Source organism: Triticum urartu, chromosome 1, assembly GCF_003073215.2.
Source record: "Triticum urartu cultivar G1812 chromosome 1, Tu2.1, whole genome shotgun sequence".
Lineage (NCBI taxonomy): Eukaryota > Viridiplantae > Streptophyta > Magnoliopsida > Poales > Poaceae > Triticum > Triticum urartu.
The window spans coordinates 426,153,963-426,169,366 of NC_053022.1; positions in this window are offsets into that span (position 1 = coordinate 426,153,963).

The following is a 15,404-nucleotide window of genomic DNA, read 5'->3' on the forward strand; positions in this document are numbered from 1 at the left end:
AATGATGATGGAGATGCTGTGCAGAAGCCATATATATATCAGTTAGGCTTCAAGTGCGTACTTGTTAGTTAAACCTATGTATAAATTGTGACACTAAATACAACTAGTAACTAGTACAGTAGCAGTACTAGTATACATCGGTCAAATTATTCATCATGTCCACACATTGAATTGACGTGACAACACGCTGAGCAGTGAGGTGACACAAGAATCCCGGCGGCGTGTTCGGGTATTCTGGACTTCAGATTTGGAGTACCACTTATCTGTCGAAATCTTTCATCATTCACTTAAAACACATATAACTGGAATTATCGATGCAAGTCGAAGAAGGATTGGCCCATGCTGCCGGCTGGCGTCAAGTTCGATCCCACGGATCAGGAGCTGATCGAGCACCTTGAGGCCAAAGTGAGTGCTGACAGCGCGAGATTTCAGTCTCTCATCGATTTGTTCATACCAACCATCGACAGCGAGCACGGCATATGTTACACCCAACCTGAGAAACTTCCAGGTAAGACACCGATCGGCCGTCTACTTGCACAAACATATTCCTTTGTTTATAGCTCTATTTTTCTTTTTAGACATAGACCTGGTGAAGCAATTACAATTTGACAGTTAATAAAAAGTGAAACAAGTGACTGCAACATGCCAAAGATGTTATGAAAATGCGAACTAGGTACACTAAAACCTGTATTCCACAATACTGCAGGTATCACACTGAGTGGCCTAAGGAAGCATTTCTTCCATGCAATTCCAGGGCATTCAAAAGGGGCGCGTGGACACATTGCAAGATACAGTCAGAGTGCGGCATGCACGCGATGTGGCACAAGACCGGCAATACCTTGCCGATGATGGTCAACGGCCGGCAGACGGGCAGCAAAAAAGGTTCTGGTGCTGCACACCAACAAGAACTTCGACCAGCAGAGTACCAACTGGGTGATGCACCAGTACCACCTCGGGGACCTGGAGCAAGAGAAGGAGCGGGAACTGGTCCTCTACAAGATTTTCTACCAGACGAACACTAGGGCCATGAGTAAAAAGATTATAAGTTAGTTTGGTATTGGTAGTTGTACTACCTTGTCGTCCGCAAGTTGGTATTGTTGTTAACGATCTTTTGGTATGAACTTGCATTTGCTTCCAACCATCATGCCGAGGGTCGACGTGGATATAAAGCTGAATCATTTGTTTCGAAACGAATTTTCAGGCACCTGATTTTTATTTGATGGGTAGCATAAGCACCCGCTGTTCGAATTCCCAGTTCTCCATTTTTTTTCGAAACAAGTGCATGCACTTATTATCACGATAAAAAACAATATCTGTGCTGCATCCCAGTTATCAGTCTGTACTTGCAGAATTCTCTCGTTTATTGAGCACGTATATTGTTTTTTCAGGTCGAGCAAGTTTCAACTGGGCTATAGATTGCCCAGGGTTGTTTTGTTTTTAACAGGCCCAGCCCATGGACAAGGGGCTCAAAGATCCAGCAGGTATCTACTGGCCTCTGGCCCGCCAGCTTTAGTTATATTTTGTCTTACAACATCCGCATGCAGGTTTTTTACTGAATCAAACACACAGCCCAGTTCTATTTTCCTCTTGAAACGCATGTCCTACATCTGCTTTCTAATCTCTACCTATAGTTTTACTAGTTCATATACACGTATCATTATATTGAAAACACATAAAATTCCTTTTTCATATTTACATCCTTATTTTTGTTGTTTTTCCCACCCAGCGCTGATTTTTTTACCACTGGTTTTCCCTTAAACCAACTAAATTGTCCCACGTCTTATTTGCTTACAAAAACAAAACAATTTTTTTGGCAAATCAATAAGTTCTTAAAAAATGTTTATCATTTCGGGATTACAACAGTTCGGACTTCACCAAAATATGCAAAATAAGGTTGGACTTTTTGACCGTGGTCCTGGGCAGAAAATGGGCTGTAATAAATTACTTAAGAATTAGCAAATGGGCTGCAAATTATAAAAAATAGCAGATGGGCTTTATGTTGTCTGCCACAGATTTGGAGGCTGACTTGTGGGCCTACTAAGTTCATGCGTACACAAGGTTTCTCAAAAAGAAACTTAGTCAACAATCGACTCTACCAGCGTCAGACCGTTAGATGTCAATCTAACGGCAATCGTGCTTCTTCAGTCTCTGATCTTCCTACCACAGCCGCCCAAACCAGCACCGTCGGAACCACCTAATCCCGCCTCCCGTGGTCGGCAGTGCTGCCGGGAAGGCCTCACGGCCCCATCATACTCGCATCACTGGCCTGTCTATCCCTCTACTCACCCACGCCTCCTGTTATTTTCCGGCGACGACAGCCGAACCAGTCAACCCTTATACTCTCCACCGCATGGGCAGCCACTGGCGTGTCTTCCCCGGCTCCGTGTCGTTCCCTTCGTAGGCCTCGCCGTCGTCCACCGCCCTGGTGCTCTCGGCGCGGCATGGTCAACGATGTCCATCCAACGGTCGTAGTGCTTCTTCAACCTCTGGTCTTCTTGCCCTAGCCGCCCAAAGTAGCGCCAGTCGTGCCGCATGCTCCGGCCTCCCGTGGCCGGCTGTGCTGCCTCGGAGGCCTCACCGTCCCCATACTACTCCCACCGCTGGCCAGGCCATCCCTCCACTCACCCACTCCCCCTGTTATTCTACGGCGACGGCAGCCTCACACCGCAGCCGAACCAGTGAACCCTCGTACTCCTCTCCGCGTGGGCATCCACTGCCGCGTCTTCCCCGGCTCCACGTCGTCCCCTTCCAAGGCCTCGCCGTCATCCACCGCCGTGGTGCTCTCGGCGCAGGGTGGTCAACGTGGTCAACGACCGACTTCCATCGGAAGAGTACTGTACGTGGAGAGGCTGACAGCTGGGTCCACGGCAGCCGCAAGGAAGTGCCTCCTTATTACACGCAAAATAATTATTCCTCCACCTGACAGCAGGGGCCCACCGGACGGGCCACCAGTATTTCGCGGAAAAAACGTTTCCCCTGACTACTGGGACCCACCGGACGGGCCGTCGTATTTCGTGAAAAAACGTTTGCCCCTGACTGCTGGGACCCACCGGACGGACCACCGTATTTCGCGAAAAAAACGTCCCCCCCCCCCGCTGTCAGCTCGGACCCACCAGAAGTGCCTCCTTATTACGCACAGAAAAATGAATACTCCCCCTGCTAGCTGGGACCCAACCTGGTGGGAGGCTGACTTGTGGGCCTACTAAGTTGACGAGGATAGAGGGCTTTGTCAACTTAGTCAATATGAACGATTCTAGATCCAGTGACCGTACGATGTCCATCCAACAGCCGTAGTGCTTCTTCAACCTCTGGTCTTCTTGCTCCAGCTGCCCAAAGTTGCGTCGGTCGTGTCGCGTGCTCCTGCCTCTCGTGGCTGGCTGTGATGCCGCGGAGGCCTCAGCGCCCCCTACTACTCCCACCGCTGGCCCGTGCTATCCCTCTACTCACCCACACCCCCTGTTATTCTGCGGCGACGGCAGCCTCACGCCGCAGCCGAACCAGTGAACCCTCGTACTCCTCTCCGCGTGGGCATCCATTGCCACGTCTTCCCCGGCTCCGCTTCGTCCCCTTCCTAGGCCTCGCCGTCGTCCACCGCCTTGGTGCTCTCGGCGTGGCGTGGTCAATGTGGTCAAAGACTGACTTCCATCGGAAGAGTACTGTACGTGGAGAGGCTGACAGCTGGGTCCATGGCCACAGCCCAGTTTTTTTGTGATTTGCCAAGTAAGTCGCTTTGTCAGGCCTGTTGGGCTTCAAATCTTTCAAGACGAGGAGAGCTTCATTCAGCTGGCCGAGAAAATGGCCCATCAGTAATGAGAAATGGGTTGTACATTTTTTAAACACATCAAACCGGCAATTAGTTTAAAATATCTTTTTTTTCATTTCGAGATTTTAAATTACATTAATTTTTATGCGTGGAGAATTTGTTGGATTTTATATTGATATACATTTATTTTTAAAATCAGTTTGAATGTGAGTCAAAATTTCGGGATTAAAAACAGTTCGGACCGCATCGAAATATGCAAAATTTCGTTAATTTTTTAACCGTGGCCACAATATGGGATGTAATGCTAACAAAAAGAATATGGGCTCCAAAAAAAACCCTAAGAATTAGCAAATGCACTGTAAATTATTAGAAATAATGGCAGATGGGCAGTATGCTGTTTTCCACAGATTTGAGGCTTTCCTAGAAAAAAAGGTTGACGCACAAGCAGTGACTGTTGGATGTCCATCGAACGGCCGTCGTGCTTCTTCAATCTCTGCTCTTCCTGCTCTAGCCACTCAAACAAACGCCGGCGGGACTACCTGCTCCCTCCTCCCCGCGGCCGGCTATGCTGCCGTGCAGGCCTCACCGCCCCATCGTACTCCCATCGCTGGCCTATCCATCCCTCTACTCACCACACCTGCTGTTATTCTCCGGTGACGGCAGACGAACCAGTAAACCCTCGTACAGTCGTACTCCCCTCTGTGTGGGAAACAACTGTCGAGTCTTCCCTACCTCTGTGTCGTTCCCTTCCTAGGCCTCGTTGTCGTCCACCGCCCTGGTGCTCTCGGCGCGGCCTGGTCAACATGGTCAACGACCGACATGCATCTAAAGTGGACTGTATGTGGAGAGGCCGACAGCTGGGTCCACGGCCGCAAGCAAGGAAATGCCTCCTTATTACACGCAAAATAATGATTCGTCCACCTGACATCAGGGACCCACCGAAAGGGCCTCTGTATTTCACGAAAAAACGTTACCGCCGCTGACAGCTCGGACCCACCAGCTATATCTTCGCACGCAAGGAAGTGCCTCCTTATTACGCTCAAAAAATGAATACCCCCCTGCTAGCTAGGACCCACCTTGGTGGGAGGCTGACTTGTGGGCCTACTAAGTTGACGGGGACAGAGGGCTTTGTCAACTTAGTCAATATGCACGATTCTAGCTCCAGTGACCGTACGATGTCCATCCAACGGCCGTAGTGCTTCTTCAACCTCTGGTCTTCTTGCTCCAGCCGCTGAAACCAGCGCCGGTCGTGCCTCGTGCTCCTGCCTCCCGTGGCCGGCTGCGATGCGGCGGAGGCCTCACCGCCCCCTACTACTCCCACCGCTGGCTAGGCCATCCCTCTACTCACCCACACCCCATGTTATTCTCCGGCGATGGCAGCCTCACACCGCAGTGAACCAGTGAACCCTCGTACTCCTCTACGCATGGGCATCCACTGTCACGTCTTCCCCGGCTCCACGTCATCCCCTTCCTAGGCCTCGCCGTCATCCACTGCCCTGGTGCTCTCGGCGCGGCGTGGTCAACATGGTCAAGGAATGGCTTCCATCGGACGTGGACTGTACGTGGAGAGGCTAACAGCTGGGTCCACGGCCGCAGCAAGGAAGTGCCTCCTTATTACATGCAAAATAATTATTCCTCCACCTGACAGCGGGGACCCACCAGACAGGCCACCGTATTTCGCCCCCCTGACTGCTGGGACCCACCAGCAACATCTTCGCACGCAAGGAAGTGCCTGACAATCAGGACCCACCTGGTCGAAGCATACGTAGCGTTGTCATTCTGGTCGCGAACGTGTACGTACATATATACTGGTCGATGTAGAGGCGCGCACGTGTCGTAGTAGAGGCGCGCATGTAGCATGTACACATACATACAGCGGCCAGGGTGCAAGAAAGAAAATACGGCCACGTATGTGTACATACGGGCGGGGTCTCGAACGCCTACTCGCGCATACGTACGGCCAGGGCTCGTGTACATGGCTGGGTCGGAACGGAGAAACAACGTCGTCGTCGTGTTCATGGGGAGGCAACGGAATGCGTCGTGTTCATGGGGAGGCAACGGAATGCGTCGTGTTCATTGGGAGGGCTTGGACGGAACAGGCGATGGAAACGAGGCCTGGCGTACCGCAGAATTGAGGAAACAGCCTTGTGTTCGACCGGCCACGTGCGAAACGGGATCCTGTTCATCAGGAGGGGTCTGGCGTGCCGCAAAACGGAGGAAACGGACCTCCTATGGTCGAAACAGGGGTCCTGTTGATTGGGAGCGGTGTGGCGTACCGCAAAACGGACGAAACAGACTTGTGTTGGAGCGCTACGGTCGAAACGGGGGTCCTGTTCATCGGGAGGGGTGTGGCGTACCGCAAAACGGGATTCCATGGGATACTGTTCATCTCCACCGTCGACCCCCTCCAGCCTCCACGAGCTACTGTTCATCCACCATCGACCTCCTCCAGCCTCCACCTGCGACTGTTCATCCACGGGCTCCTGTTCATCCAGCCTCCACCGCGCGCTACTCCACCGGCTACTGTTCAACCAGCCCTCTCCACAGGCTCCTGTTCAACCACCCCTCCACAGGCTACTGTTCATCCTGCCCTCCACCGTCTACTGTTCATCCTGCCCTCCACGGGGTGGTCCTGTTCATCCAGCCCTCCACGGGGTCCTGTTCATCCAGCCCCCACCGGCTCGATCGATCGGGGTCTTGTTCATCCAGAGGCAACACCAACGGGTCCTGTTCATCCACCCCCAACGGGAACTGTTCATCCACCCCCCCCCCCCCCCCCGCAACGCTCACTGTTCATCCAGAGGCAGCATCGATCGGCTTCAGTTAGCAGCAGTAGCGAAGGAATCGCTCGATCGGGTTCAGTTAACAGCCATCGATCGATCGCTCGGGTTCAGTAACGCGTAGCCTGCAGTGCAATCGCTCGGGTTTAGTTAGAGCCCAACGCCTTGCTCAGGTTCAGTTAGAGCCAACGCCTCGCACACACACGCGCGTACGTGTATGAGAGAAGCGCGCATCGCTCAGCCCCCGACCCCCCATCGTAACCGGGAACTCCTCGAAATTTTCCTCGCCCTCGCTTCTACCACGGTTTTTTCCGTCATGGACGGCTCAAAGAATGTCATGCAGCTGCGTCTCCGGCCCGTCCAGGACAAAAAGCCCATTTTCTGTCATGATTTTTTGTCATAGAAGTAGGAGCCCACCACATCTATGATGATACCGGGTTTTGTCACAATTATCGTCATAGAAGTGTCATATGTATGATAGAAATTTTTTTCGTTCGGCCCAAAATGTCATGGATGTGTCTTTTTTTTGTAGTGGTGACCGATGCATGCTTCTACTATTACTACTATATGGTGCAAAACTACTCTGATGCAACCATGCAGGTAATACATTATAACCCAAGTCCAATAATGCTTGCCTTAACCAAAGTAATCAGCAAGAGGTTCTTCAAAAACTCCCGATATAGTCCCCCTCTTCGTTTTCTGAAAATAGAAGTCCAAATTCAACTTTTTTGCAACCGCACAAAAAGTTGTCCCAAACTATTTTTAAATAAATACTAAAATAAACTAGAGTGAAAAACAAGAATTTCAGAAAAAAGAAACAATTGAAACTGATCTGTGGTCTAAAAGTTATTAAGGATTCAAAACCAGGGACCTCTTTGTAACAAAATAATTGCCAGCGGGTCCCTGTGATAATAAGTGAAAACGCCTCGGCCAGAAATATGCTTCCCAGAGAAAAAAGCGTAAACCAGAAAAAGATGCTTTCGAAAATAACAGAAAAGAACAGAATACTGACGGGTGGGCCCCACCCGTCAGGTTTGAAATTCAAACGCGCTTTACGCACGCGTGTACAGAGGGGAGGCGGTGGTCACCGGCGGCGATCGTCGGTGTTTCAGGAGGTGGTGATGGTCGGGACGTGTTCGGGGTAGCGCCCCGCATCGATGGTTGGTGGTGGTGATCGTGCTGATCGGGGAGGGTGGCGGCGGATCGGTAGTCGGAGCCGGGGGAGAAGACCTTCTCGAGGTCGTGGTGATGTGTGGGAGGTAGATTGGTATGTTGGTGGAGTGGTTTGGGTGATGAACGAGGCTCGGGGTGGCCTTTTATAGGAGGTCTGAGCAGGTCAGTGCCGGAGTGGATCACGCCGGAGTTATTCCGGCCGATGAGGTAGGTTTGGACGGCGGTCAGGGGCGGTGAGGAGTGGAGGAGGTCGAGGGAATACTCCAGAAGCAGTAACGTGGGCGGATCTGAGTCCTACGGCCTTATCCACGACGAGGTGTCCGCGCGGGTGTGGCGGCGGCGATCGGCTCCGGTGACTACCAGCCAGGCGCGGGGCGGTTTGGGCGGTGGGTCAACGCCGCAGAAGAGGTACCGTGTGGAGAGGTGGTAGGCAGGGGAGCAGTAGGGGAGTCAAGGTGCTGGTCGGCGAGCTGATCCGCTCGGCCGCTGCTGCCGAGGGCGGTGGCAGGTGCACCGGCCAGCCACTATGTTGGTCGGTGGTGAGGCACTGACTAGAGGGGTCCGGGCATCTCATTTATGCCTCAGGTAGACGATACCGCACGGGGAAGTGGAAGAGGAGAAGTGCACAACATCGATCTCCCTCTAGCTCTGAACTTTTGTTACCTCTGATTTTTACTGAAACTTTTTGACAGTGGTGAACAATGCACGGCAGGTGTTTGATAAAATGTTAGAGAGCTCTAGACATTTTAGAAAAATTTGAGAATATTTGTGGTGATGTTTCTGTGCGTAAGAGAGTGTCTGGACAAATTTCAGAACTTTTGGAGCAAGGAAAATTGGGTTTCGACCATGAAATGTGAATCCGGTCCAAATTTGAATTCCATGGAATTTGAAAATTTTGAACTGTGGAACCCCATTTATTTTGGTGAAATGGGGTGTGGGTACTATCTAGTTTCTGGTGTAATTTTTGTGGATGTAGAGGAGTCACCTAGAATGTGGCTCCTTTGTAAACTAAAGAAACCATGATAAATATAAATTCCACCTTGGGAATTCATTAAATATGAGGAAAAATATTTTTGTGGAGAAGTGAGGTGTTGGACACTATCCTATAAAGTGAGGAAGACTAGGATTGGAATTTAGAGTGATAGAATAGACTTTTGGGATGAGTTAGAAGTGTTTGAAAAGAGTGAAGTGACCAAATCCTTGGAATATTTTTAAATGGCACAAAAATTCTTCTAACCTAAGAAATGCTTTTGATATTAGACAAAATAACCAAACCAAAGACTCATCCGAATAAATAAACCATTTTGAAAATAAAATTTAAAAACAAAGGGATAATTTTGGGGTGTTACAACACCTACCCCTCTTAAGAAAAATCTCGTCCCCGAGATTTCAGCTGTCCCTCAAACAGGTATGGATATTTAGTCCTGAGGTGATCCTCTCTTTCCCAAGTTGCTTCTTCCTCGGTATGATTACTCGACTAAACCTTATAAAAAATTCACGCTCTGTTGGGTCCTCCGTTCACACTCCTCCAAGATTTTTATCGGGCGCTCCTTATATGTAAGGTCTGGTTGAAGATCCAGGTCCTGGTGTTGGACTTGTTTGTACGAGTTGCTAACACATCTCCGTGAAAGTGCAACTATCCCTAGGTGGTTTTGGTAATTCATAACAACATATAGCTCACTGAGCTAATGCTATTCCAAGATGACTATTTCAGGAAAGCTTAATGATTGGCATGGCATGGATGTGAAAGTGGAACCCTCAAAATGCTAAGGACAAAGGATTGGCTCAAGCTCAAAAGCTCAAGACTCTTCATTTTATATTTTAGAGATCCAAGATCACATTGAGTCTTTAGGAAAAGCCAATACTATCAAGGAGGGATGAGGTGTTGCTTAATGAGCCTCTTGCTTCATGTGCTTAATGATATGCTCCAAAACCCTCAACTACTTTCCCATATCCACATATGACCTAAACCCTAAGCCAAACTCGGTCATATCGATTCTTTCTATCCGGCGCCACCGAGTTTCACTTGTCATAAGCCACTGCCAAACCCTAGCAATTCGGTTCTACCGATAGGGATCTTGGTCTCACCGAGATGGGATTGCAAACTCTCTGTTTCCCTTTCGTAACTTTTTGGTCTCACCGAAAGAGCGAATCGGTCCCACCGAGATTGCAATGTAAATTCAGTGTTTCCTTTTTGTAACTTTTCGGTCTCACCGAAAGAGCAAATCGGTCCCACCGAGTTTGCCTGACCAACTCTCTGGTTAGCTAATTACCAAAATCGGTCTCACCGAGATTACGTTATGCCCAAACCCTAACCATATCGGTCCTACCGAGTTGCATGTCAGTCCCACCGAAAATCTCTAACGGTCACTAGGTTTACATTTTCGGTCCGACCGAGTTTGTTGATTCGGTCCCACCGAGATTGGAAAACTGTGTGTAACGGTTGGATTTTGTGTGGAGGCTATATATACCCCTCCACCTCCTCTTCATTCGTGGAGAGAGCCATCAGAACACATACACAAATTCCAACTCATATGTTCTGAGAGAGAACCACCTACTCATGTGTTGAGACCAAGATATTCCATTCCTACCATATGAATCTTGATCTCTAGCCTTCCCAAGTTGCTTTCCACTCAAAACTTCTTTCCTCCAGATCCAAATCCTATGAGAGAGATTTGAGTGTTGGGGAGATTATCATTTGAAGCACAAGAGCAAGGAGTTCATTACCTACACACCATTTGTTACTTCTTGGAGAGTGGTGTCTCCTAGATTGGCTAGGTGTCACTTGGGAGCCTCCGACAAGATTGTGGAGTTGAACCAAGGAGTTTTTAAGGGCAAGGAGATCGCCTACTTCGTGAAGATCTACCGCTAGTGAGGCAAGTCCTTCGTGGGCGATGGCCATGGTGGGATAGACAAGGTTGCTTCTTCGTGGACCCTTTGTGGGTGGTTGCTTCTTTGTGGACCCTTCGTGGGTGGAGCCCTCCGTGGACTCGCGCAACCGTTACCCTTCATGGGTGGAGCCCTCCGTGGACTCGCGCAACCGTTACCCTTCGTGGATTGAAGTCTCCATCAACGTGGATGTAGGATAGCACCACCTATCCAAACCACGGGAAAAACATCCATGTCTCCAATTGCGTTTGAATTCTCCAAACCCTTCCCTTTACATTCTTGCAAGTTGCAAGCTTTACTTTCTGCTGCCAATATACTCTTTGCATGCTTGCTTGAATTGTGTGATGATTGCTTGACTTGTCCTACAATAGCTAAAATCTGCCAAGAACTAAAATTGGGAAAAGGTTAAGTTTTTATTTGGTCAAGTAGTCTAATCACCCCCCCTCTAGACATACTTTCGATCCTACAAGTGGTATTAGAGCTTTGGTCTCCATTTGCTTTGATCTCCATAGCTTTTGGTGGTCATAACCTTGGTTTCACAACCTAGGAGAGTATGGCGTCTACCGAGGGAAATTATCACCGTAGAGGTCCTTACTTTGATGGTACTAATTTTGCTAGTTGGAAGCATAAAATGAAAATGCATATTCTTGGACATAACCCCGCCGTTTGGGCTATTGTGTGTGTTGGTTTGCAAGGTGACTTCTTTGATGGGAAAGAACCAAACCGTGAAGCTACCGCGGATGAGTTGAAGATGTTGCAATACAATGCTCAAGCTTGTGATATTCTCTTCAATGGATTGTGCCCCGAAGAATTCAACAAAATCAGCCGTCTTGAGAATGCAAAGGAAATTTGGGACACTTTAATTGATATGCACGAAGGTACCGACTCCGTCAAGGAATCCAAGTTGGATGTGCTTCAAAGTCAACTTGACAAGTTCAAAATGAAGGATGGTGAAGGTGTCGCTGAAATGTACTCTAGGCTTGCTCTCATCACAAATGAGATTGCCGGCTTAGGAAGTGAAGAGATGATCGATAGATTCATCATCAAGAAGATTCTAAGAGCCTTGGATGGAAAATATGATACCGTGTGCACATTGATACAAATGATGCCCAATTACAAAGATCTCAAGCCAACGGAGGTGATTGGAAGAATTGTTGCTCATGAGATGTCACTTAAGGATAAAGAGGAACTTCACAACAAATCAAGTGGTGCCTAAAAAGCCTCATGTGAAGCCCCTACATCATCAAGTGAGAAACAAAACTTAAATGAAGAATTGAGCTTAATGGTGAAGAACTTCAACAAGTTCTACAAGAGTAGAAGCAAAGATAGAAGCTTCAAGTCAAGGTCCTACAATGACAAAAGATCTTCTAGTCAAGAGCGAAACTGCTACAGTTGTGGAAGACCCGGACACTATTCCAATGAGTGTACGGCTCCCTACAAGAGAAGAGAAGATTCTCCAAAAAGAAGAAGCAAAGAATCACCACCAAGAGAGAGAAGGAGTAGAGATGATCGTTATGAACGAAAATACTCACGGAAAAGCAAGGATTCGGAAAGGAAGGAAAAATCATCAAGGAGCTACACAAAACAAAGACATCAAGCTCATGTTGGTGAATGGGTATCCGGCTCCGACTCCGACAGCCACTCCGAGAGAAGTTATCACTCCGACTCCGAAGATACTCAAGATGAAGGTGTTGCCGGTCTAGCACTTGTGTCAACCAACTCCTACGACATATTTGACTCACCAAATGAAGGAATTGGAAGATGCTTCATGGCCAAAGGTCCTAAGGTAACACACCCCAAGTATGTTGATTTCAATAGTGATGAAGATGACTTGTTAGGTGATGATTTGATTGTTGACAACTCTAGTGATGAATACTATGATGAAACGTCAATTAATCATGCTAATCAAGATAAAACGAATGACAATGATAAGGAGAAGATTGAGGCTCTAACTAAAGAACTAAACACTCTTAAGTTAGCTCATGAAACTATCTTCGAAGATCATCGAGAACTTTTAAGAGCTCATGAGAAATTACGCCTTGAAAAGCTCAATCTTGAGCAAGAGCATGAGTTCTTAAAAGCAATCAATGATGATCTCCGCAAGAAAAGTTCTTCTTACATTGCCAAGCGTTTACTCTTATCCACTTACATGCCTCAAGTCAAGTCTAGTAACAAGAACAAGAAAGATTCTTCCTCTAGCAGTAACAATGATCATGCTAAATCCAATATTGTTGCTTCTAGTAGTTCTCTTGATTCCACTAATGATTCTCTTAGCCAAGTTACACTTGAGCAAGAAAATAGCTTATTGAAGGGAATTATAGAGAAAGGAGTGTACAAAAGCCTTGCCAGAAGTAAGCAATTCGAGGAAATTGTGCGCAAGCAAGGAATGCACCGGAAGAATCAAGGTGTTGGTTTTGAACGAAAGTTCAATGCCAATGGAGTTGAGTGGGAAGAAGATCAATACCCCAAGACAAAGTTTGTTCCTCAACAAGAGAAGTATGATACTTCTTTCAAGGGGACACAAGCTCAAGATGATCTTCCACCACAAGACTACAAGCAAAAAGGCAAGGACAAGCTTCAAGAGGAAATTGATGCATTTGCAGAAGCTCCTAAGACCTTAGTCAAGTGGATTCCCAAGACTACTTCAAGTTCCACTTCATCAAGTACGACTACAACTCCAAGGATTCCCATCAAGATGGTGTGGATCCAAAAGAAGAAGAACTAGAGAGTTCTTGAGGGTGACTCCGCCAACATACTTCACTCTTATCATTTTGGCAAGAAAAAGTGCAATCAACTTCCACATCTTGCACTAGTTCAAGGAGTCACAAACCCTCTTGTTGGTAAGACAAGGGACAAGGTAACCTAAAAGTTTTCATGGACATCATCTTGTGTGTGCATCACTCTATGTCTATGGATATCCTTGTTTGTTCCTTGTGGGACTAACCCATGTAGGTATTGAAAGTGCAATTCACTCAAATGGATAGCTCCAAGTGATCTACATCAACATTGAGCATCCACATCTTCAACATCTACATGAAGTCATCATCGACAAAACCCGAGGTTAGTTCATCCCTCTAAGGGGGGATATCACATCTAGGGGGAGCTTTACTCTAAGACTTGAGCTAAAGCAACTCTAAAGATGTGAACACAACAATGCTTTATGTAAAAGTGGTAACCCCACTTGAGCTTAAACGATGAGTATGACCTATGATCAAGTGTTCTCACTTGACTCCTAAGTCAATATACTCATATATAGATGACCTTGTCATCGCAAATTGCTTGATAGATGCTAGAATTGGTTGTGCATGCCTTGTCACATATTTCATTTGCCATCTTATTGTGTGAGCCTGCTGGTTGCATATTTTTACTCATTCGAGGACATCCACTTGTTGTTTTGATTGTTTGGTTTTATTTCCTTTTGCCAAGTGGATGGACAAGAATGCCTAAGAACCTCCTCTAGCTATCTATGCTTTTCTCATCTCAAACTCTATTCATGCTACATCACAAAATTTGATCAAGTCAGATTCGAACCACTCTGTGTGAGGAGCGCTCGGAGTCCCCGATTCGTCATAGACTTAAACTTCCAAAACCTCTTTATGATTCTCGGTCTGACCGATACCCTACTTTCGGTCCTACCGAGATCATTAAGTTGATCTATGTTTTCGATCTCGGTGCAACCGATTTGAACCATTCGGTCACACCGAGTTGCAATAACTGTATACAGTTTTGCATGTCGGTGCCACCGAGTCATTCCACTCGGTCACACCGACAGGGTCGGGCTATATATAGTCACGGGCAAAAATTTGGAAATTTCTCCAAACCCCTTCGCCCGCGCGATAGCCTGCTCTGCCAACTTGGTCTCCGGATCGTCTCCTCGCCGCCAGCCGCCTCCAGTCGCTGGTCTCCATCGCCGTCAACGGAATTCAACCCCGCCGTTGCCGCCGTAGCGAGTCTCCGCCGAACTAGGGTATGGACTCGATCTTTGTGCTATTCCCCAATCCGATTCTTAGCACATTGTGATCATCATGATTCTTGCCACGTTTGATAGACTTCTATCCAGTCAATGAACTCGTAGATTAGGTTTGATTCGAAAATTCTAGGTTTAGGTTTCCGCCGAAACCTTCTCGGACCCACCGAGTTGAAAAACTTGGTCCCACCAATTTGGCTTATGCCATTGCACAAGTGAGACTCGGTCTGACCGAGAATTACTTATCGGTGTGACCGATTTTAGAACTCTGTGAAACCCTAGCAGTCTCGGTTCCACCGAACTGTGACTCGGTCCAACCGAGTTCACTAGTTTAGGTTCCAAAACTGCTTCGGTATCACCGAGTTTGAAAATCGGTAGATCTGAGATGATTTCAGTGGGAAACTAAAACTAAGTTTTTGAGTCATTCTTTTGCAAAAATCTCTGCATTTTGTGATGCTCATCTATTCTACCTCATCTATAAACTATTCACAGGGCCAGCAGTCAGAGTTTGCAACATGTCAGACCAAAGTGATAGCCAGAACATGTCAGAACATCAAGTGCAGATGAGTGAGGGCACTAGTCCCTCAAGTTCTTCAGATGATGGCAGCAGAAGTACTCCTAGCAATCTGCCTAAAGCTGCCACCAGACAGAGGAAGAAGAGAACTTCAGATTCTGAAGATGAGGATTATGTGGCAGAAGAGGAAGCAACTTCCAAGAGAGTTGAGCCAGCTCAAGGCACAAAGCCAGGCTTAAAGATCAAAAGGCCAGCAGGCAGGCAGCCTATGCCAAAGGCCAGAGCTTCAACCAAGATTTCTGAGAAGCCCACTCCCAT